The sequence below is a fragment of the Ursus americanus genome, chromosome 5 (genome assembly GCF_024610735.1).
Source record: "Ursus americanus isolate L20-20 chromosome 5, mUrsAme1.1.p, whole genome shotgun sequence".
NCBI lineage: Eukaryota > Metazoa > Chordata > Mammalia > Carnivora > Ursidae > Ursus > Ursus americanus.
This window is the reverse complement of record NC_142131.1, coordinates 24,949,353-24,973,894: the sequence shown is the minus strand read 5'-3', so window position 1 is coordinate 24,973,894 and position 24,542 is coordinate 24,949,353. Positions and strand designations below refer to the sequence as shown.

The following is a 24,542-nucleotide window of genomic DNA, read 5'->3' as shown; positions in this document are numbered from 1 at the left end:
CTTTCAGAAAAAAACTCCCCAAGATTCATCTCCTCTTCCCAGAGCTTTATGCCCAGTTTAACAATGGCCTGGTGAAAGCAATTTTCTCAATCATCTTTCAAAGAGTAACTCACCCTCTTCATGCAGGAAACCTCATGCAGAAGTTAAGCCAGTTGTTACATTCAGGAATGTTAATGGAAATACAGGGAAATTCTATACACAGGAATTTGAACCACAGGATTTTACATTGAGGCATTGCCAGTGAAGTCACCTACCAGTGTCCCACAAGAGGGGAGAGGGGATAGAATACAATGAAGGTGACAGAATCCATGGTCCAAAGGGCTCTAAAGAAGGACAATCCAGTGCTTTAATTATTTCTGTGACATTCCTACCAAGTTGCTTTCTAAAATCTTCAGCTCTCCAGTGAGGGCAAGCCCGTTTTAATTTTCACACTTCATATTGCACAGGCGTTCTCTCTCATGTATAAGGAAAGACGATTAATGCCGCTTTCCCTCATTGGTCCTTCATTTTCCCTCTGGAATAACAATAATCATGTGAGGATTTTTAATATATAAAGACTATGATCATGTGACCTCAAAGTCTTCCATTCTTCAGGTGAAATATCTATGGTTTCTGGTTAGTAAAGCCCTCATAACTGCTAGTTAAGTCTTCTCTGGTTTGTTACATTCCATGCAGATTTTTGGCACCCCAAACTAGACGTAGCATTACAGGTATTGTCTGGTCCAACAAAGTATAGCAGAAATGCGTTGAATCACTTCATTACTGTGACTTTATTTATGCAGCCTCAAAGTTTCATTAGTTTTTCTGGCAGCTAGAAATCTCTGTTGACTCACTTTATGATTGCGGTCAACTGGAACCCCCCAAGTTCGGTTAAAGCTCATCCTCCCCATCATGTGCTTCCACAGTTGGATTTTTGGGCTTCGTATTTATCCCTGTTAAATCTCATTGTGTTTATATTGGCCTATTCTTTCAACTGCCAAAGTCTTTTGGGATTTGATTTGAGAATTCTCCCTTCTTGATTTCTGTCTCTGCAAATTTAATGTGTATGTAGTTAAATCTTTCCTCCAAGCCACTAGAAAACAAGCAGAATGGGAAAAGACCTGACTTAAGTCCTCCCTCACGGTTCCCAGAATTAAAGCTGGTCCCTCAATATTCTTTAAAAACTAGTCATTTACGTGTCACTAATCTACCCAGCTCCCGTGTTAGTTATCTCATCTTGTCATCAAGTTACTGTAAAGAAAGCGTTAGGTTTCTCACATACACGTACTTACACACAAATAGGCATTTTCTCTGGGAGAGGACTCATAGCTTCCACTGGATTTTCAGAAAGTTTCCTGACATAAAAAAAGATCAAGACCATTAATTTAGTGAATTATTCTGATATACAATACATAAAAGGAATTCTATCTTTTAAATCTTTAGTGATCCTTATTTATTGAGTGCCTATTATATGCCAGGAATGCTCTAGATATTGAGGATACAGGTATGAACAAAGTAGACCAGGACTCTGTCCTCATGGTGTTTATATTCTAATAAAGCACAACACTAGACCACAATGGACTGAGATTACTAAAGAAATAGATATTATGTTTAATAGCAAGAAGTGCTAGGGAACAAAAATAAAGCACAGTGAAGGAATATGAAGTAATCAGTGAGAAGACTGCCTCCCTGAGAAGATGACATTTGTGTAAAGACCTATAACAACTAAGGTAACTTGGGGAGGGGGTTCCAGGTAGAGATCACAGCAAGTTCAAGGCTAGCAAGATTGTTAGCCTCCCCCAGAAACAACAAGACTGTGACAGAATAAACCAAAAGGAAGTAGGTGGAGATTAGTTAAGGGAGGAGTGTGAATAGGGAAGCTAAAATGACTCTCCAACCTGGAATGGGGGAAGGGCAGCCCCCTCAAGGTGGATATAGAAATGTTGTGGTTAAGATATTCTTTGGTTGTCACAGTGACTCTGGGACTCTACTGGCACTTAGGGAGAGCAGAGATAACAAGGATTTTGTAATCCTCAAGACATTTTGTATAGTGAAAAACTGTTTTGCACAAAATGCCAACATCATCCTCATTAAGAGACCAATTAGCCATTTATATAAACTTGGAATTTTATTCTGAATGAGGTGAGAAGCCAGTAGAGACCTCAATGCAGAAGAGTGAATGGTCTAACTTACATTTAGTAAGTCTCAGCCTTGCCGTTGTGCTGGAGGGGGAGGAGACCAAGGCAAGGCACAGAGACCAACTGTCACAATAATTAATGCAGGAGATGATGATAGCTGGACACGGTGGTGGGACGGAGGAGTTGAGAACTGGCTGGATTGTGAATAAATACTTAAGGTACACAGTAGGTATTGCTGATGCATTAGAGGAGAGTGCTAGAGAAGGAGTGGAGTAGGGGATGAATCTAAGATTTTAAGCCTGGTCAATATCTATCATTTGGAAAGAGAATCGTCATTTGTGTTTGTGATGCGAAACACAGGGGGAAAACGATTTTGGTTGAAGGCAGAGGAAGACGGCATCAAATGCCACTTAGGTTGTTAGATGTGCATAAGGATGTGTAATGTATGTAAGGATATGTATGCAAGGATGTAAGGGTACGTAATGTATGTAGATACAGTTACAGACAGATGAAGATACGGATATTAGTATTGACATGGACGAAATATACAGATACAGAAATGTAGAAAGAAATCTAAAAGAGATCAGATATGTTAAACTATCTCTAGTGTTTTAGTTCATTGATGATTTTTCTCTTACGTGCTTCCTAACTTATTTACATTAACCATGTCTTAGTTTCATGAAATGTAAGAATGTTTCATATCTACTACTTTCTTTTTTCTTTTTTTTTCTTTTTTTTTTTTTTTTTAAGATTTTATTTATTCATTCGACAGAGATAGAGACAGCCAGCGAGAGAGGGAACACAAGCAGGGGGAGTGGGAGAGGAAGAAGCAGGCTCATAGTGGAGGAGCCTGATGTGGGGCTTGGTCCCAGAACGCCGGGATCACGCCCTGAGCCGAAGGCAGACGCTTAACCGCTGTGCCACCCAGGCGCCCCCATATCTACTACTTTCTAAAGCTCACTTGTGACAGAGCTCTGATTTGATTTCTCTTCTTATAGACTCTCTGTTCTCTCTCCAGCTGCTTACTCATCAGCTACCAGTGGACTCACCACTTTTGGATACCACTTTTAGGGATTTTACATCTCAGCTTCACTCTACTGTGGTCATTATAACCATGCAGTACGTTTCCAGACCCTCAGGATTTTCATTCCGAGGAGAAATGGCAGAATTGTTAGCAGCTGGATCCTCTTTGAAAGAGCGAGCCACACATATTTACTGAGGCTTTGGGGGATTGTAGGAGGAGAGAAACAATTGTCACTTGGGTCCCCTTTCCTGGCAGCACCTCAAAGGTTACCAAGTGAGAACAGCAGTGCCCAGCTGCCCTGAAAAGCCAAAGAAAGAGTGAAATTTAAAACTTGAATTGCCTCTCTCTTCTCATTATGTATTATTTGTCAATCATGGATAAAAAGTGGTTTTTGGCCTCCAGCTGCTAGCCCTGGGGCGCATATATCACTCAGTGGGGCCACTTTCCTAGGGAACATTGCAAGAAAAAAAAATCAGTGATTACACCTTTCTTTCTTTTTCTCATTTTTTCCCCATTTTTAACCCAGTGGCTTAAACTAAGAAGGCAAATCTCTTCGGGAAAAAAAAATGTATACTGTGTTTTTATGGTGATAGACATCTTAGATATTGAAATAAGGTGTATTAGAGCACATATGAGGAAACTTTTCCCTCTTTCCTATTGGAACCAAAATGTCTGAAATCTAATGGATTGTTGCAGCCTCGTGGAAGGGAGGATATTGTATTCGTTTGTCCTGGGCCTTGCAAATGAACAATAAAACGCACATCACCGCTCCGTATGGAATGCAAACCTTTAAAAATAGATTCATTTTGATGCCTGCCTTTCAAACTTATTTTACAACATCAAAACACATTGCCCTCGTTTGTACATTTTATTCATGTGACATAGAAAGTGCTTTTTAAGTTTCTTTGAGCACCATTTTAGGACCTAAGTAACTTTTTATGGTACTATGAAGGGAAGCGAAGACAAAGAGCTCAGGTGTGTTTTAAGTTGTGGTAATAAATACACATTAAACCATATTACACACGACTTTCTGTCTAATGCTTCTAAAGAAAGCACCAAAGCATACCTCAGTTAATCAAGCATATTCAAATTGGAATCACTTTAGCATCTATTTGGCTGTAAAGTTTGCATTTTAGTTTTTATAAAGGAGAAAAATCCCAATAGAGGCAATGCTGAACTTTCTTAAGTTTTCTTTAAGCAAAAAAGTGCACTAAAAGCATTAGTCGTCATAGCTTTTATTCTTTTGTAAGTTAAATACCACTCACAATTCAAAATTGTGATAAATGGATCCATTGTACAGGTGAATCAAAATACTAACATAATTGCTAATCTGCAATAAAACATCCTGTTCACTAAGATAAGACGTTTTCTCTATTTTTCCCCCCATAATTCTGTCTAGGAGCAGAAGTTGATGCCAACTGGACAAATCCAATAATGGGAGCCCAGGCAAGTCAAACTTCTCCTTCCATGCTCTGATTAACGTGGAAATATGGGGTGATTGCATCTGTCATAAATTTTATAGAACATAGGTTTGGATAGTGACGGCAGGCCAATAGTTTGGGCCCACCTATTTCTTCAAGCTTCTTATTTTCTGCGGGCAGGTTAGGCACCCTGCAGTAAGCTCAGGATCAAATGGAAATAAAACCACTGAGAGAGAGTGGGTGGAAGGCGCTGAGTTGGCCAGGCTTCCGGCTGAAACTGTTCAATGCCCTGGCATTTCAGATGGTTTCCATCTGAAGCTACAAAGGACTGGGGCAGGCCAGTCTGTACTTATGGATGCATGTTTGCAGGCCACCACATCGGCTGGATCTGATTTGTGCCTAACTTTCTCCAGGCTCCCTAGAAGTGAACTTTGGTGAACTTCATACAAGTTCAATGTTCTTAACCAAACCTGAAATTCCAGAAGTCTTGTCTGGGAATCAATTTCCAAATGAGGACATGTCTTTCCAAGGTACATGTTTCCAACTGTTGTTGATTATTTGGCCCCAGAATCTATCATGTTTAATGTTGTACATTCCTGAATAACTAGATAATGTAAAAGAATGGGAACTTAGAGAACCAGCGTCATCGGAGTGGGTTGGTTGTAGAACACCTAAATTTCAAAATCTGCCTCATAAAAGAGCTTCCAAATATATGAGGATTCTGTGGTGGTCCTTGGCAATAAGCATCTGTTGGCTGCTTTTGACACTCCTCTTTTCTCTTTGTATCTCCTCACCTTCCCAACCTACCCAACAGAAACTGAAATGAGAAGTCAGCCAGACTGAACACGTTTCTCTTGCTTGCTGATGAGCTCCCAACTTAATGCCTTTGTTTTTCTGTCCTTCACCTAGGATATCCTTTCCCTTTTGCCATTTGTTCATAACCTCACTAATCATAAGGCCCCATTTATAGCCTCTTCATCCATGGAGCTTTTCCTGACCCTGTCAACTGGAAATAATTCCTCCTTTATCTGAACTTCCATAACCCTGTTGAGTGACATCTTCACAATCACATTATACATATGTTATCACCTATGCTTGACCATAAGATGCTTGAGGGCAGAACTAATTCATCTTTCTATCACTCAATTGTTAGAAAGATGATAGAGTCACTCAAATAATATTTGTTGGAAGAAGAATGAATGAATGAATGTAAACTGACAGGAGGACTTGAACGTAACCTATAAGTACTATTACAGAAGGCCACAGTGAAAGAAAGCAGTTAAGGGGGAAAGAAACTTTCAGGGCTTTTACTGCGCTTTTGTACTTAGTGCCAATCTCCCCACCTCTCTGAGCCCCAGAAGGGCAAGCATCTCATTGTCCTCATACGCTGCAACATCCCCAGCCTCCTAGTGTGGTAACTTGCACATGATACACAATAAATCCTTGTTGGATGAATAAGATATTTAAAAAGCAAGGACTCTGTATACAGTGTAAGTCTTTGGGCAAAAAAGGGAAATTTTTTGAGTCATCAGAAGGAGAAAATAAGATAAACAAATAAAACCCAAAGATCTAAATAATTTTAAGGCAAATCACTAAAAATGGTCTCTCAATTTCTGCTTGTGTGACCTCGTCTGAGCCTCGTTGAGCTTTGAGTTCTCCTATGTAATGTCAAGTTGATGAGACAGCCACAAGTGATAATCTGTGTAAACTTAACCACTGTCTCATTAGCCCAGAACAGATTATAAAAACTGATACTGGCTCTTGAGGGTATCAAGTAGCTCCTAAGCTTGATAAGATCCAAGCCTTTGGAGGAGAGATTACCATCAGACCCAGTGGAGATTTTTAATCACATTAAAACAGGATAACATGTTATCTGAGAGAAAATTAATCCTCACTTCTAGACTATGTTATTTATGCAACTTGACACGTGAGAATTCTTTTAAATAGTTATCTGGTCCATTTCATTTCATAGGCTTTATCGCCTTGACATCTAAATATATTTATGAGTATTCAAATGGTTTTTTATTAAAAGAGCTAACGATTTTATGATTATTTCTTTTTTCATAGAGCAAGTAATACAATCAAACACCTAACGAAAGCGTATTAGTATCATATTTCCAACTAGAACTCTGGGTTTAAAACACCAGGTACTCAAAGCTGACAACATAAACAAATTTATGTAGTTCTTCACTTACAATTTAAAATTAGCTGGAAGAGGTCCACAGAAAATTGCACAGCAGCCTATGCTTATTCATAAAGGGGTGAAGAAAGGTCGATGCACGTTTGAAGGAACTTTGTAAAACAAGTAATTGCTTGTTTAAAAATTCCTCACATTTCCAGACAGTTCCTGTGATTTTTGAAGGCATCATATCCTATTTCAAAATATACAAAAACTTTATTTATTTATAGAGGTAGCTATTCACACCTTTTTCTACAAATGACTTTAAATGGAGTCCTCACTCTTTTATGATTTCATTAAGAGGGGAAGGGGAAGTTTACCTTTATTTAACAAACTATATACCTGGTTAATGAAAATAAAAAGTATAAATGAAATTATAAGGAAATAGTTTAAGATATTACAATGCCTTAAAAACCTTCAAAAATGTAATAAATATTATGTATATGTCAATTACACAGCCAGGAAACTTTTCTCAACCACTAATATTAAATGAGGCAAGCACAGTGAGGAGCTGTTTCAATCCAGTGACATACAAATTATCGTTATCACATTATTACCAAATTATATCCAGTGAATTACCAGTTATTCTTATTTACTTACTATAAAGAAAGCTAGTCCCAAAAGATTCTTTATAACCTGGCTTTTTACTCTTTATAATTGTAGTTATAATAGCAGTCAAATTCCTATAACGTATAAAGTATATTAGTATCACCCAGTTAAACTAGAGATTTACAACATCAAGCATTAAAAAGTAAGAGTATAAACATATTCATTTAGTTCTGCCACTTATTTTACTTTAAACGTTCCGTAATTCTGGTATCTTGTGTGTGATATGCATATTCTAGCAAACTACTCATAGGATGAACTCTAATCTCCAAATACAAACTATAATGACTTGTGTCATTGCATTTCTGAGTTGGACTAGTGCAGTAAAATGGCTTCAGAATTTTGATTAGGAAAGCATTCACTCAATATTTTAGGTAATTTTAAATTTTCTATTTGAAAACATAAAGTGGCTATCTCAATAATGAGTTCAAGTTTAATCAGTTTCCAAACCCATAAAGTGGGAAATAGTCATTCCTACCTTCTCCTCCACTCTGTATTATGTAAGAGAAAATTGAGATTCAGAGAATCCAAGTTCGTCAAGATTATACAGTTGGTAAGAAGAAGACCCAGAGAGCCAGATAGAAGGGAAAAGGATTTGCCTACAAAACTTAATGGAACGTTAGGTCAGCCAGAACCACTAGCTTTCCATTTCCTATATTTTTTCCAAGAACCCCAACTTGCTTTCCTATGGGTTATCCTAATCTGTTTCTACTTTACTCATATGGTAGCATGTCTTCTATACGGGATCACTTTATTCCAGTCAGATCCATTAATCTTCGATTTAAGTGTTTGTATCCTTAACACAGTTGTTGTTTTGTTTTGTTTTTTTAAAGACTGTTAGGTAAAGGTCCTGTAAATTTTCCTTCTTTTCAAAGTATCCTATGCCTAAGAGAAATCCAAAGAGCAGAAATAAAATTCAGCCAATTCAAAAACATATCTTAGGAAGAATATCGCTTTGTGTACGGTCATTTAACAAATATTCCCTTGATTCCTACCATGTATCTGATAATGACCAAAGAAGTCACTACCTAATATAGAACACCTAGAGTAAGCCAATCGATGACTATAGTGTACATAGTATGTGCTTAATAAGAAATAAGAAGTTTTGCTCACCTACTGGGAGGGCGTAGGTAACACTGAAGGAGTTAGGGAACAGTAATAGAGAAAACAATCGAAATAGCCATTGAAAGATAAAAAGGGATCAGCAAAGAAGGCAAAGAAGGGCAATCCAGGCAGAGAAGAGAATGGCCCAACCTGGGGTGGCACTTTTAAGGATCTGTCCCCTTCAGGCAGAATGGGATGTATCCCACAGTATAGAATTTTCCATTGCATGCTCAGTTTTGCTGAACTTTTCTTCTTGAAAAACCAGTTTTTAACCAGCTTTGTATAATCCGTCTCCTCCCAGTTGGCTTAATAAGGAAGCCAGTCGGTTTTACACTTTGACACAAGCAATGGTTTCATCTCTCAGTGTATTCATGGAGGCTTCCTGAGTTATACCACCTTAGTTCATCCCAAACTCTAGCACCTTCCAATGAGCCATGGCTTCTTTAGGCATTTCTCTATCAAGTCTGCTTCATCCTCCTGGGCAGGGCCTGAAAAACTGGTGAGAAATCCCAGGGTATTGTTCAGGGACAGACAACAGTTGAAAATGGCTGAAAAATATGGAGGTTTGGGGAAAAGCAACAAATACTAGAAATAGAAAAATGAAAACAAGAACAAAAACAATAATAAACCTTTGTAAGCATTGAGCAATAACTATCTGTCAGATACCATGTCAAGTGTTTTTTTACATTATCTAATTGAATCCTCAGAACAATTCTGTGAAACAGATAATGTTACTATCCCTATTTTACAAACGAAGTGTAAAAGAGAAGTTCAGAGAGGTTGAGTAATTCCCTAAAATCATACAGTGGGTAAAAGGAACAACCATTCTCCCACCCACGTTCCAGAGCCTCCACTCTTAAGTTATATGTCTCCCAAATATTGGTTGAGTTGGCTTGCAAACCCCCATTTTATGCCTCATTAAAAATCTGAACCTAATCCTGATGAGGTGAGCCATCGAAGGTTATTAAGTAGGACTGTGTTTGGACTTGAATTTTAGGAAGATCATTTTGGGGGTATAGGATGGAATGGAGAGAAGGTAGAGAGTTCAAAGACCATTGCTTGACCCCATCATGAGAAGATGAGGGTCTCAACTTGTGTGGTGGCAGTGGCAAAGGAGGAGAAAAGAGTATTTGAGAAGGACCTCACCGTGTCTGTGGATGAGGAAGGTGAGATGGGGAGGATTCCAAAGTCTCTGACCTGGCTGGTTGTTGGCAGCTGCCCACAGTGTCAGCGAAGAGAGGGAGGGAACGAGGGACGAGCTGGTCTAAGAGACAAGATACCAAGTTGTATTACAGCCCACCACAAGACACAGTTTCCATTATGATCAAGCTTCTTTGTGTCCAGATTGTTCTTCCAAGTCAATGTTATAGCTGTTTTTGTTTTTTTTTAAAGCTTTTTTTATAGCTGTTTTGTTTTGTTTTTTTTTTCTTTCTTAGGGGTGCCTGGGTGGCTCAGTTGGTTAAGTGCCCCACTCTTGATTTTGACTCAGGTCATGATCTCAGGGTCCTAAGATCTGCCAGCATGGGGCTCAGTGCTCAGTGGGGAGACTGCTCAAGGATTCTGTCCTCCCTATCCCTCTGCCCCTACCCCCCACCTCTCCCTCAAATAAATAAAAAAAATCTTTAAAAAAAAAAGAAAAAAAGTAACCTTCCTGGAGACCTGTCAAAGACTGTAAAATACTTGAAGACTAAGAATACGTGGACTGTCTGTTCTGATGAGCTTGTCTTCACATCCCCTTCCTACTCAGTTTTCTAGAATATCTGTAGGCACCACAAAGAGAATCTACCGTTGTCTTCCAAATCAGCACCGAGGCCTTACAGGAAAAGAGCCCACCCAGCAGGTTTTTAATTGCCTCTATATTTAACCAGCCAAATAGCCTTGTTATCTTCTCTCTCTCACTCTTTTTTTTTTTTTTTTTTTCTGAATGCCATGACTCATCAGACCACCAGGTAAAAAGCTCCAGGTCAGCAAGCCAGCAGCCAGGGAGAGCACAGAAAGGATAGAGAATGGTTTCTAAAGTCTCTCATTTCAAAAAACTTTTGTAACATATTCTTGCTATGCAGAAAGCAGATTTTGAGTGGTTCAATTTATTGAGATAACACACAAGGCTGAAACAGTTTAGATTCAGCCTAATATGAAAATATGAATTGGTTTTCCATGCTAAGAAAAACAAAACTAGTGACATTTTCTCAGAGCCAAATATTTCATCACATGAATTAAAGCCTCTGTCTTAGTTGTAGGTCATGTGTCAACAAGGGGGTTGTTTATTTTTTTAGCCATGTGGCACAGGACCCAACTGCATCGTCTATAATACTTTTCTGGAGTGAACCAGACAACCAGGACCCTCTCTCAAACACAAATACTGAGGCTAAGTCGAATGGGCAGCTGCTCTGTGTTTCTGAATGGGCTGTTGTAATTTAAATGTCTCATTCCATTGGGAGCTGGGGAAGGTGATATAAGCCAGAAGAAGCCCGGAAGTGAGAGTGTTTGTGGGGGTGGCTGAACTGTGTGACCCTTAAGATCTGCCCTCCAATTCTGTCGCCGGCAGTCAATGAGTGTACTTCAGGAGTGTTAGGCACTCAGGGCGAGCTCCTTGGGAGGTTTATTTGAAAGGAAAAGAAAAGTTAGTCTGCAAGTAGGTGGATATGATGAAAAGTTTTCTTTACATCATCTCCCACAGAAAGGATTTTTAAGTAGCTAGTTAAATTGTGGATGTCTGTTATGCTCTGTGTTATGAGAAAAAAAAAAGGAAGTTCATTTGTCTGAACCAAATCCATAACACAATGGAGGCAACAGGCAGAGATCAAGTTGATTCTAATACTTTGCTTGAATTTAGCTAAGAATATCATTAAGCACCCCCTACTTTCTGTTGTAAAAAAAAAAAAATGTAGAGATGATTAAAGGAAACTTGGAAGCTGATGTACCAACTGTCACTTCAGTACTGTGGTTAAATTTTCTCATGAAGGGTGGATCTTAATTTTTAGTCTAAAATTTTAATCCTTAAATTATACACGGAGACAGTTTTTCTGTGTACTAAATGATATCATTCAGTTAGCATTCAACAATTCTTAATAAAAAATCATATAATTATCTCAATACATGCAGAAAAGCATCTGACAAGATGATACGATTCAAAACCCTTTCATGATAAAAATCCATAACAAACTAGGAACAGAAGGAAACTACCTCAACATAATAAAAGTCGGGGCGCCTGGGTGGCACAGCGGTTAAGCGTCTGCCTTCAGCTCAGGGCGTGATCCCGGCGATCCGGGATCGAGCCCCACATCAGGCTCTTCCGCTATGAGCCTGCTTCTTCCTCTCCCACTCCCCCTGCTTGTGTTCCCTCTCTCGCTGGCTATCTCTATCTCTGTTGAATAAATAAATAAAATCTTAAAAAAAAAAAAAAAACATAATAAAAGTCATTCATGAAAAGCTCATAGCTAACATCATACACAACAGTAAAATGCCAAAAGTTTTTCTTCTAAGATCAGGAACAATACAAGAGTGCTCACTATCACCACTTCTATTCAACATAATACTGGAAGTCCTACCCAGATCGATCAGGCAAAAAAAAAAAAAAAAGAGGTGGGGGGACATCAAGTTGGAAAAGAAGAAGTCAAATTGTCTGTGTTTGCAGGTGATATGATCATCTGATGATATAGAAAACTCCAAAGACTCCACTAAAATATTATTCAGTAATAAATTCAGTAAAATTGCAGAACACAAAATCAACACACAAAATCAACTGTATTCCTATTCACTAACAATTAACTATCTGAAAAAGAAATCAAGAAAATAATCCCATTTAATAGCATCAGAAAGAGTAAAGTACTGAAGAATAAATTTAACCAAGGAGGTAAAAGATCTGAGCACTGAAAACTATAAAACATTGATGGAAAAACTTGAAGAAGACACAATTAAATGGAAAAATATCCCGTGTTCCTGGATTGGAAGAATTAATATTGTTAAAATATCCATACTACTTAAGGTGATCTACAGATTCAATGTAGTTCCTATCAAATTCTAACGGAATTCTATTTCACAGAAATAGAAAAAACAATCCTAAATGTCATATGGAACCACTAAAGACCCTGAATAGCCAAAGCAATCTTGAGCAAGAAAAATAAAGCTGAAGATGTCACACTACCTGATTTCAAAATATATTACAAAGCTGTCGTACAGTATAGTACTGACATAAAAACAGACATATATACCAATGGAATAGAATAGAGATCCCAGAAATAAACCCAAGCATTTATAGTCAACTGATCTCTGACAAAGGTGCCAAGAACACACAGTGGGGAAATGAAAGCTGCTTCAATATATAATGTTGGGAAAAATTGATATCCCCATGCAGAAGAATGAAATTGGACCCTTATTTCATGGCATATACAAAATCAACTCAAAATTGACTAAAGACTTAAACATGAGACCTGAAACTATAAAACTAGTGAAAGAAAACACAGGGGGGAAAATCTACTTGACATTAGTCTGGGGGATGAATTTTAAAAATATAACTAAAGCATAGGCAACAAAAACAAAAAATAGACAAATGAGATTGCATCAAATGAAAAAGCTTCTGTCTAGCAAAGGAAACAATCAACACACTAAAGAGACAGTCTACAGAATGTGAGAAAATATTTTCAAGCCATCATCTAATAAGGGGTCAATGTCCAAAATATGAAAGGGACTCAACTCAATTCCAAGAAAACAAATAACCCAACTAAAAAGTGGACAAAGAACACAAATAGACATTTCTCAAAAGTAGGCATACAAATGGCCAACAGGTATATGAAAAGATGCTCAACATCACTAATCATCAGGGAGATGAAATCAAAACCACAATGAGCTATCATCTCACACCTGTTAGAATGTCTATCATCAAAAAGACAAAAGATAGCAAGTGATGATGATGTAGAGAAAAGGGAACCCTGGTACACCATTAGTGGGAATGTAAATTGGTACAGCCGCTATGGAAGACCGTATGAAGTTCCTTCCCTCCATTTAAAAATAGAACTACCATATGATCCATCAATCCCACTTTTGGGTATATACCAAAGAAAATGAAATCAATATATCAAAGAGATATCTGTGCTTCCATGTTCATTGCAGCATTATTTACAGTAGCCAACAAATGGAAACAACCTTAGTGTCCATTGACACATGAATGGATAAAGAAAATGTGATGTGTTTATGCAGTAAGATATTACTCAGCCTTAAAAAAGAAAGAAATCCTATCATTTGCAGCATGGATGACCCTGGGGACATTATGCAAAGTGAAATAAGCAAACACAGAAAGACAAATACTGTGTGATCTCACTTGTATGTGGAATCTAAAAAGGTTGAACTATTAGAAGCAGAGATTAGAAAGGTCACTGGGGGATGAGGGTGAGGGAAATGGGGAGATATTGGTCAGAGGATATAAAGTTTCAGTGATGCAGGATAAATAAGCTCTAGAGATCTAATATAAAGTATGGTAACTCTACTTAATAATATTGTATACTCGAAATTAGCTGAGAAAGTAGATCTTAATCTTTTTCACACACAAGAAAGGTAACGATGGGAAGTGGTGGGTATATTAACTACTGTGATTAACTGTGGTGATCATTTTGTATATATTTATCAAAACAGCAGGTTGCACACCTTAAATATATTTAATTTTAATTTGTCAATTATATCTCAGTAAAACTGAAAAAAGAATAATAAAAAGAATGCCTAATATACGTCCACTTAGAATTTGGTTTGTTGTGCTATACTACAAGAAGTATAACACTACGTAAACCTCCTAAGACAGAACACTTAATATTGACTAAATATTCAAGACAGTGTTTTTACTATCTATTATTAATATTCTTTGAAGAAAATTTATTGGTATGATCTTTAGGTTGGGCCAAAAGCATTTTATAGACATATATTATATTCATTATATTGAGCAGAGGTGTGTACAATAAATACCTGAGAAATTTTCTAGACCTTAGGCCTCTTATCCAACAGTTAAGACTGCTATCAAAGCTAACATTTATGAAAAGATCATGATGAGATTAATAAGGTATTTAAAGACTCTGTCTCTGGGTATAAGGGTCTAATTATTATGGTATAAGGTCATGTTCCATATCCTAGACCTTACCATGAACTCTGAATTTATGTTCCAAGAGATATATAGTACTAATTTCAATTCCTAAGGATCTAGAAGTTACTCATATTTAATCATTTATGTTATATATTAAACCAATGTCTCACCCTCCGTGAGAACTGCCTGGTGACTTTTATGAGCCTGAAATTCCCCCAACGGCTATCTCATGTATATCCAGTGCTCTGTGTTACTTGAATCAAGGTGCTCTATTTACAGCTTTTGAAATACCACATAGCTTCATGTGATTTCTGACCATGGGTGGAAGTATGGAAATGGGAGTGTTTGTCAAAGTTGTCCAGTGGACACCTGTAAACATGAGGTCTGGTCCTGTTCTCTTCTCACCCCTTTTTGACCCCCAAATCCAGAACTGCTAGCAGTTCACCCATTGCTCAGCTTGCAAGCTGAGCACACCCGATCAAGCCTTAAAAACTGTTCCCAAAGTAATGTTTTGAGAGTTAGTTCGAGGATCTTTTCATGCCTTCATCTGGGACTCTTTTGCAAACTAGTGCTATGTTTTATTTAGTGTGTCCAGAATTGAAACAATTTCTCAAATACTCTGAGGTTGTCTTTGACCATGAGGAGAGAAGCAAGAAATGAAAGAAATGAAACCACTCCCTCCACTAATTTCAAAGACGGAGTGTCCTAACCAGCAGAGAGATTCAGAAACTCAGTCACACCAACCTCCTCTAGCTCCTGCTGGCTCTGGATCAGCCTTAGTTCTTAGGTCCTAGTTTTCTTCCTGTTTTTGGCTTTTAAAAACTATTTTCTAGCTTATGGTTTAGCCTGGTCCTTGTCTTTCATTGCTTAAATAGAACTTTTTAAAGAACACGGATTAATGGATTCTTGTTACCCTGGAAGGAGCTGTATGGAAACCTGCGCAGGGTTTGTTAGCTTTCACGCCCTATTCTCATATTCATCTATTCCAATAACTTGGAAAGGACAGCATGCTTGTCAAACTTTCCAACACTACATCGTAAAAGTGACATATATTTTATATTTATTCGTTACTTTGCTGTTTCAAAAAGTTTCTGCAGATAGAATCTCATTTAATTCCAGGAATGATAGATGCAAATGATACTATAAATTTTAGTTCTGTATGAGGGACAGCTTTCTACAAATTGACCTGTCCAAAAATGAAACAGTAAGCTTCATGAAGAAGTGAGTTTCAGGCAATGGAGATGTTTGCATGGAGGAGAGAAGGAGGGTGAGGAGGTAGAGACTAAGAGAGGATGCATATTAATCCAAATATGTTGTCTAGGGAGAGAGAACAATTGAGAACACAGGCTGTAGTTTTCTCAAAATCTTCATTTGGCAGGATTATGGAACTTGTCCCTACAGGTTTAAGATAGGACCTTAAACACATGTAGTTGAGCAATTCATCATATTTTACATTTTGTTTCAAAAGGTCAATAAAAATCTGCAGTAGTGTAGGCTTAAATTATTATCTGTGGATTTACTGGGGATGTGTGGTTTACTCCTCCTCATACCAAATCGACTGAAAGCTGAAGAGTTAGAGGGAGTGGCTGAGGGGTAAGTGCAAGTGGGAACAAGATGTCTGTGAAGACTGAAGATGCTGCCCGGGTATAGACAGTGGGAGAGGGATGAGGAGAGCAGCTGGCTAGAGAAAATGCTGGGATGGCCAAATGAAGAGGCATGAGGAAGGACTAGAATGAGGTCACTGCTCTATTGAATTAGAAGCAGAAGAATCAAACCGAGCACCAGAACTGGTTTGCATTAGTGCTTCCAAGGTGGGAAGGAATGCTTCCCTTGTTTTCTCTGAGACAAGCTCCAGTAGAATGTTCTGGTGAAATAGTCACTTGGTCTAGTCCAACTTTACCTTAAGAAATGATCACTGCATGACTGCTTAGAAGAAATGTTTGAATGATTTTGTGGTACTGGGGCGGGTAGGGCAAGGCAGCACAGGATTCAGCGGTTGAATAGACCAGAATGTGACACTATTCAATGTGAGCGTCTGTTCTTTAAGAACAGAAAAATATCCTCTCAAATTCTGTTTGATTATTTGAATATGAGGGAACTGTATGGTTATGATGAAGTTAAGAAGCAATACTTAAAAACCTAGTTATAATTCAGTTTAGTGGTTTAAGAAATGTTAGACTATATACCAGGCACTGTGCTTCTAACAAGTCCTTAAAAGCATGATCTTTAAACAGATCATCTCCTGAACACACACTCAAGCCCAGTTGTATAATTTTAATCCTTTTTCTATTTTTTCAGTAGTCTCCCGTCTCTCCTTGGGACAACACATTTTCTTTACTCTTCCCCTGAGGTGATTTTTTATTTCAAGTGGCATATGATATGTAATAATATAATATAATATTCTAATTGCTTGCCATGTTTCATATTTGACTCACAGGAAAAGCTTGTGAGAAGTCTTAATTTGCCTGACTCAGGTCCATTTTCTATCTTCCACCTGAGTTGCCATTGACAGGAATGCCGCGATAGTGTCACATGAGCCGAGAGATCCCAGATGCTCTTCACGTTTTATGACGTGTAAATGTGTCACTTGGAAAATGTTCAGGAAGGTATATTTTGCTCATTTTCTTCTAGGGAAACTGTTTATAAATTACTAATAATGCTCTAGAAAATGTTAAGTATCTAGCACTCTGATCTTGTTTTTGTTGTTGTTGTTGTTTTATTGCTTGCTTGTCTTTAACTGTCCTCCAGCGCTCCTTGGAGAAACATCTGATTCTAGGCCTAGGGCGGGAAAAATACAAAAATGCCAGAAAGTAAGGAGGTTGTCAAAAATAAAATAGAGCGGAATGACAAAACAAAAGAACCCCAAAACCCACAGTGCTAGGGACATGTGAAGGGACACAGGAGCCAGCTGAAGGTGTTCCCAGTGGCCCAGCCAAAGCTGAAATGATTTGAGCAACAAAGTAAATAAAGTTCTATTGGATAATAACCGAGTATAAAATAAATATCCACGAGCCCAAACCGATTTTAAAAAACATGATTGGATTAAAAAATAAATTGGGGAAAGAGGCAAATCTTTCATGCCAAAAGAATTCCAAATAATATATGTACATATTCTGCCCTTAAGGAGGTGGAATGTAACTCTTATTCTTTTAATTCAAACTACACACAGTGACCTCTTTTCCAAGGGTAGAGTGTGACAAGGGCACGAAAGTGTGGCTTTATAGGCACCTGACGAACGCTACCTAAACCAGGTGATCAAGGTTACCATCTCAGTCATAAATCATATCCACAGGCTGTGATGAGAATAGGACTTTACCTCTATGCTCTTCCTCTCCAAAACTCATACCCTCAGTCCAATCATGAAAAAAAACAAAACAAAACAAAAAAAAGAACCAAACAAATCCCAGTTGAAAGCCATCCTACAAAATGCCCGACCAGTACTCTTCCAAACTGCCAAGGTTATTAAAAACAAAGCAAGTTTGAGAAACTGTCACAGCCAAGAGGAGCCTTGGGAGTCATGAAGACTAAATGTAATGTGGTATCCTGAAACAGAAAAAGGAAATTCGGTTAAAAACCAAGAAAATATGAATAAATCATGGACTTTACTTAATAACCATGTATGATCAGTTCTTTGTGACAGATGTGCCATCCTAATGTAAGATATTAATACTTGGGGAAATTAGGAATGAGACATAGGGGAGATCCCTGAACTATCTTCATTTTTCTCTAAATCTAAAACTATTCTAGAATAAAACTTTATTAAAAGAAATCTCAATAGGTGATCCTGTCAGTTAGTAGAAATTCAGTTTTTCAGTTATTCACCTTTCAAAGTTATGAGGTCAGACAAGCTCAGTGCCCAGCAATGACTAAATATTGAAGGGACGAATAATTATGTGATTCAGTTCATGAAAGAGCCCCCTTTGCTATAGGGCTTTTTGAAAAAGGTTTGGTAAAAACCAAAGGTGACAATCTGCTCATAGTTTGGAGCCACATCAATTCCTTCTGGTCCCTCAGGCACCATTACATGTTCTGCTAAAAAGCAGTGGATTAAATCTGCTTTGTCTAATACCCTGGTATTTATTAGCCACATGTGACAACTGAGCATTTGAAATGTGGCGGACTAAACTGGGATGTGCCGTCAGTACAAAACACTGCGTTTTGAAGACTTGATGTCAACAAAAAGAATGCAAAATATTTCATTAATAATTTTTAGACTGCTTATATGATAAAGGGATGTTTTGGATAGAGTGGGTTAAGTTAAATATATCATTAAGATTTATTTCAGTTGTTTCTTTTTATTTATTCCAGTATGACCATTAGAAAACTTACAATTACCTATGTGGCTCCTGTTCCATCTCTGTTGGACAGTGCTGGATTCAGTGGATCCCAGGAGCCTAGAAGAGTTCAGGGATCTCTCAAAAGCAAACAGGGTCCCTTCCACAGCATGTCAGGCTATTGTGGACCTCTGGGCCCCCACCACAAAGAGCTGGAATTAGGCTGCGTTAAGGCCATTCCTCTGAGATGACTTTTACCACTCTGTAAAACCACCTACAGAGACAAGGGGTTTTCTTGATTTTGTTCCCTGTATGTCCTCGAAGATGACACATAAAAAGAAAAGTTGGAGAGCTACTTCTGAAGAACTGGTTAATAAGAAAATGAAAAACGCGTAACAAGATATGTGCCACTATATACAACATGTGTCTTCTAATACCACCTTTCCTGTGGGTTTGCCTTTGAGATGGCATTGTCGCATCTTTCAAATTCCATTTGGAACAGTATTTTTAAAAGCATGCAAATATTTTAAGGCAGGACCCATATTACAGCAAAGCAACTGGTAGAAAAACAAAATGTTAATCTATCAGTTGTTTGGGCTGTAGAGGCTGTAAGACAACCAATATGAACAATTAGTAGGAGACGTCTTATCTGCTAAGTTTAAATTTTCTCTTGAAAGATGAGTGGAGGACAGGTTTCAGCTGTAATGTGGGGGAAATGTGTGTGTGCTTTTTTATTTTGAACAATATTTTTTGGCTTTTTAATTATACTTCCTTGAATTCATTACCTTGGGAAGAGAGAGTAATAAAAGTTACAGAGAATGTTTTAGTTTTACGTAAGCAACACAGGTACATCTGATCATCAAAGTTTACTAAAGTTCGTCTCTATTAGCAAGATAAATTGATTGCCAATAATTATTGTTACCCTCTGCTAAGGGGCTCTTCGAAGGAAGTTATTCAGGAAAATATAAAACCCTGTTTTTTCACTTAAGAGCCTTGGGGAACAGGGCTCAGTGTGGAGTTTATCCCCATTTCGATGGGTTGAACTGAGTGTGAGATATGGGGAGGGGTCAGTAGAGAAATATAATTTATGTTATAGTGTACAATTTTACTATTCATTCAATTCTGATTACATTGGCATTGCAGGAGATTCATCCTAAAAGTGTGGGAAATAACGAGGACTAGCGATCTATGTGTATACACAAGCAGGGGTCAATGATGAAATGGAGAAAGCCCAAGTTATTTGCAGTTGTACAGCCATAGAGCGGGGTCTGGACTGGGACTCTGGGACCCTCAGTTCTTTCCACGTCCTTTTCTTCCCTGCCTCCTTTACAAATACCATACTCAGCAGATACCCATCACTGGGGTCCTAGAAGACCACAGGACATGCAATGTCAGGTTGAACACCTGTTGGCAAAGCGCAGGTAGATGGGCATGTGATCTTCTTTAAGTGGAAGGAAGAAAAGCTCCCTCCATCGCTATAGTCTCCTGCTGAGACCATTCTTCTTCAGCTTTGTGAAAACTCTGACCGGTGTTACTTTGCCTCAGAAGTTCCATTTGAGGAACTCATCTACCTATGCAAAACCCACCAAGGTTCCCGAGTCATCACTTGAGGCTTGGGGCGGGGGCGGGGGGGGGGGGGGTCTGCACAAGGTCTTAGGCACACCGAGAGCATGGCACAGGTGCACTGCATTTCAGTCTGTGCAGGACAGACATGCTCAGCATTCTGCCCTGGGCAGAAGCCAGCTCAGTTTGCCCCCTTTATTCCAGCTCTGAAACCTAAGTCCTGTGTTAAGGGCCAGGGGAGAGGCTCAGTGTTGCATTAGGCCAGCCCTGCTGTGCACGGCTGGAGAAGCACATGAGTAATAATTTAGCACTCAGCAGCTGCGAGAGCGGAGGCCCCTGCCAAGTACCAGTCTTTGATTCTCCTCTCTACCAGGCAGTAGCTAGTTCATTCTCTGGGCACCCAGCCACATTTCAGAGAGAGCAGGACTGGTGAGGGCTGGGACAGCACAGAGACACAGCCCCCTTAACAAATCACTACTAGGAACTAGCCTGAACCATTAACAGTGTTAAAGAATTGAGCCATTAGCAACTAAGAGGATACAGGGGATGATTTATTTAAAGAATTCTAAAGCCAGTGATAAAATACAAAGTTCTAAATAAACACATTATAATAAGTAGAAGATGATTTAGAGTACTAGCTTGTAGGGTGGCTTCTAATTGAGACTTAATTTCAAATACAGGGATTCTGGAGCTCAGTTGGTTTTCTAATTAAATAATGAATAAACAATTCACCATTTCCTGTCAGATCCCAGGGTTCGGATCCCTGGAGCCGAAAGGGGCATCAAATATTCCAAATGAGATAATCAATGGATTGGAGCATGTGTGGGACCCAAGGTCTGTGAAACACTGGCAGCCTCACCAGTGTGTGGGAAGGTCCTCAAATCGCCTCTACCCAATGTAAAATGTCATTCATGTCCTCCCTAATTTTTCACCCTCAATCTCATCTAGATCAGGTCCGTAATTTCCCCATCAAGTCCGGCTGACTATGGCATTATTGCAGCACTCTGTTTTTATTGGAAGTGGCAGCTCTTATTCCAGCAGACCCCCAGGCTTCAGTTTGTGGCAATCTGGGTTTGTGTTTGTTGTCAAGCCTAAAGGGTTAAAATTCATTTTAAATAACAGCGTGTTGGGTGCAGTCCTTCTTTTCACTTGCCTCAAGAACGGTTTGGTAATTTGCATTTAAAGTCACAGAACCTATTTGGGTTGGAGAGCTCATTTTATTCCAATTAGACTTTTTTGAAGTTACAAAAAAGAATTGTTGTTTAATAGACATTGAGCTAACTTGGCATGTTGCAGAAAAGTTTTTGAGTACTAACGATAGGTTCATTGTGTCATTTTAAAAATAGATGACAATGTTCTTGCAGTCACCATGTTTAAAAGATCTGCATGTATGTTTTTTCAAGAAAGAAAGAACCTTGAAGCATCCTGTGGTCTTAATATCTTAGAAGTCCTAAGGGATGCTTGAGCCAATTAATGAAGAGCCCCTGTACTTGAAGTATTTGAAAGCCAACCTTTGTGGTGAACAGGGAACATCAGTTAATCACGCATTAGGGATGATTCCTTTGTTCGCTGTGTGAAAGTGGTTTCTAGCAGACGTTCTTATATTCTCGTACACAATATTTATCTCCTCGAAGCCAAAGTAATTCAAACAACCAGCGTGACCTTTTAAATAGGAGTCTTTTCTCTGTCTCTTGGAAAACAATCGAAGGGGTTTCACTATATTACTGGGATTTTCCCCTTTTTTTCCAGTCTTCAAAAGATTTTTCTTTCATCTTCTTTTCTTTCTCTCCAGCTACAAAATAAGCTCATTACGGGCCTATCTGTCAGCTATAAAAGGGAGGAGACTCCTTCTATTCCAGCAGGTATGAATCTCAATAGCGGCTTTCATCTCCAGAGAGTTCACTTCTGCTCTATTTAATAAAACACAGCACTTCAGTTATCACCGTCATTAGGAGGAAGCAGGGCTGGAAGAAGGAAAACCTTCATTTATTTTAGTGTACTGTTTATTTCCCCAATGGGCTCTACACTTTTCTGCTTTTTTTTTTTTTTTCCTCTCTCAGAATATTTCTGAAGGAAAGCTCCTCATGATGGAAAATGCAGACAAAGCAGCAGCAGCAACAACAACAACAACAACAACAAAAACACCCCTTCAGGAACCAAAGTAGTTCTAGTACCGGGCAATTAGCACGAGTAAGTGAGGGAATGCCATTCACCTCTAGCTGAACCAAATCCCCCTGAATATCACTGTCACTTTATTTGTTATCTTTACCCCTCAACTAATGGGAAGCTTATTTGATGAGCCAAGTTTGCCTATGGCACAGCACAGAAGGGATTTATGTTTGAGAACTTTAAAGGGCTACAAGTCTCTGTGGACTGTAGATAGGACCGATAAAAGATATAAAATGCATGTTCTGAAGCTATAGTCAGAATTCCGGTATTACACTGGCACATGAAAACCAAGCTCAATTCATTACTTTAACCAACCATCCCTTGTTTAAGAAACTCTCTCTCTCTCTCTCTCTCTCTCTATATATATATATATATATATATATATGAAGTTGCAATTAGCTAAAAGTGCAAAATATCCCGAAAATTATTAGTGTTAGGTCTGTAGAGAAGGGGATTTCAGTGGCTTACCCTGAAACGGTAAGGTCACCAAGGTCACCCGTATCCTGGTCCCTTAGATTTCTGTGAGCTATGTGATAAGCCATCAGCTGATCCTAACTGATATTAATTCAGATGACTCAATGGAATCATATCATCTAAGAGATTTTTTTAAAGGTTTTATTTACTTATTTCAGCAAGAGAGAGAGAGAGAGAGCGCACACACAGGAGTGGGGGGAGGGAGGGGCAGAGAGAGAAGCAGATTCCCCACTGAGCAGGGACCCTGGGATCATGTCCTGAGCTGAAGGCAGACACTTAACTGACTGAGCCACCCAGGCACCCCTCATCTGAGACATTTTAATCAAAAGAAACCCCAAAACCCATGCTGTTTGGAAATTTTTAACCTAGGGTTCAGAACCTCCTGAATTAATAAGCATAATCATTTATAGGTATATGCATACTTAAGGAAGAGGATTCTTATGCTTTATCAGCTTTCCTAAGAGATTGATGACTCAAGGAAATGTAAAAATTATTAATCTATTCCTCTTCATCTCTGCAAGAACTTGCTATATAATAAGGCTGCATTTTTTCTTCAGTTCTAAGCTAATCCATCAGTCGATGATCACTCAGCCCACAGTCAGCTAGTATTATGTGACATTGTCCACATATAGCTTGTTTCAGTGTATTTAATGAGCAGAGTCAGAAACTTTACAACACAGAGTAAAATTTTCTCTAACTAGCCCTTGGTCTCGTAGGTCAATTGCTTTATTAAAGCCATAGAGATCAACAAGACCATTTTCATTCTTCAGAAATCAAAATGGTTTCTCATTGAATATCTATTCCATATGTAAAATATAATCAAAAACTAATTTTTATATACTTTTCATATTTTTTCAATGTATTTCTAAGGTGTGCAGAGCTATAATTCCTACTCTTTATAAACTGAAACCGGAAATGTGAATTTCACTGAGGAGTGAACTAGAAACCTGTAAAGATTATGAATGACATGTGCACCATATGGAAAACATTGTTCAGAATTCAAATTGTACCTTTCAAGTGTCTCTCACATCTCAACATGGTTTTGTTTTTCTAATATAAAAAGGTCAAATCACTGGTATTAGGTGTCTTTTGCCTAGATTTGACGTCCTACAGTACCAGGAATCTTTCTTTGGTTTTGTTTTTGCACTTCTATTTCTTGTGGTGTTGGTTTACTCCTCATCTCTCTCCCACCTCCCTCTCCCTTTCCTGCTCAGCCTTCCCTACCAGAAAAAGAGAATTAAAGCTTGCTATGCCATGCAAAAGTAAACCAAAGTAAACTATTCTGACAATTATGTGGAAAACAACAAAAGCAATTAAGTAATTACGATCCAACGTCAGAGACTCTCAGTCATCTGAAAATGAGGGGGAGGAAAAATCTTACTTTTTAAATTTATGTAAAATATACAAGGCAAAGAAATAGATTTTAGTAGGTAGCCACAAGTGGTGGTAGAATTTCCTCCAGATCTGCTCAAGAAAAGGCTGCATGTCTCGTTTAGTTGCAGCTATTTCCCTGGCAAGAAGAGAGTGGAGTTATAAGTGCC

General features: G+C 38.4%; 1 long non-coding RNA gene across 1 annotated transcript in view; it reads left to right on the top strand.

Annotated features, from left to right (window-relative positions):
• LOC148110055 (uncharacterized) overlaps window positions 1-4,588 on the top strand; it is a 504,178-nt gene extending 499,590 nt beyond the window's left edge. The window contains exon 5 of the long non-coding RNA XR_015724452.1: window positions 4,541-4,588. This is a non-coding gene — a long non-coding RNA (uncharacterized LOC148110055). The remainder of the gene's footprint in view (window positions 1-4,540) is intronic.
• The last annotated feature ends 19,954 nt before the right edge of the window (window positions 4,589-24,542 follow it).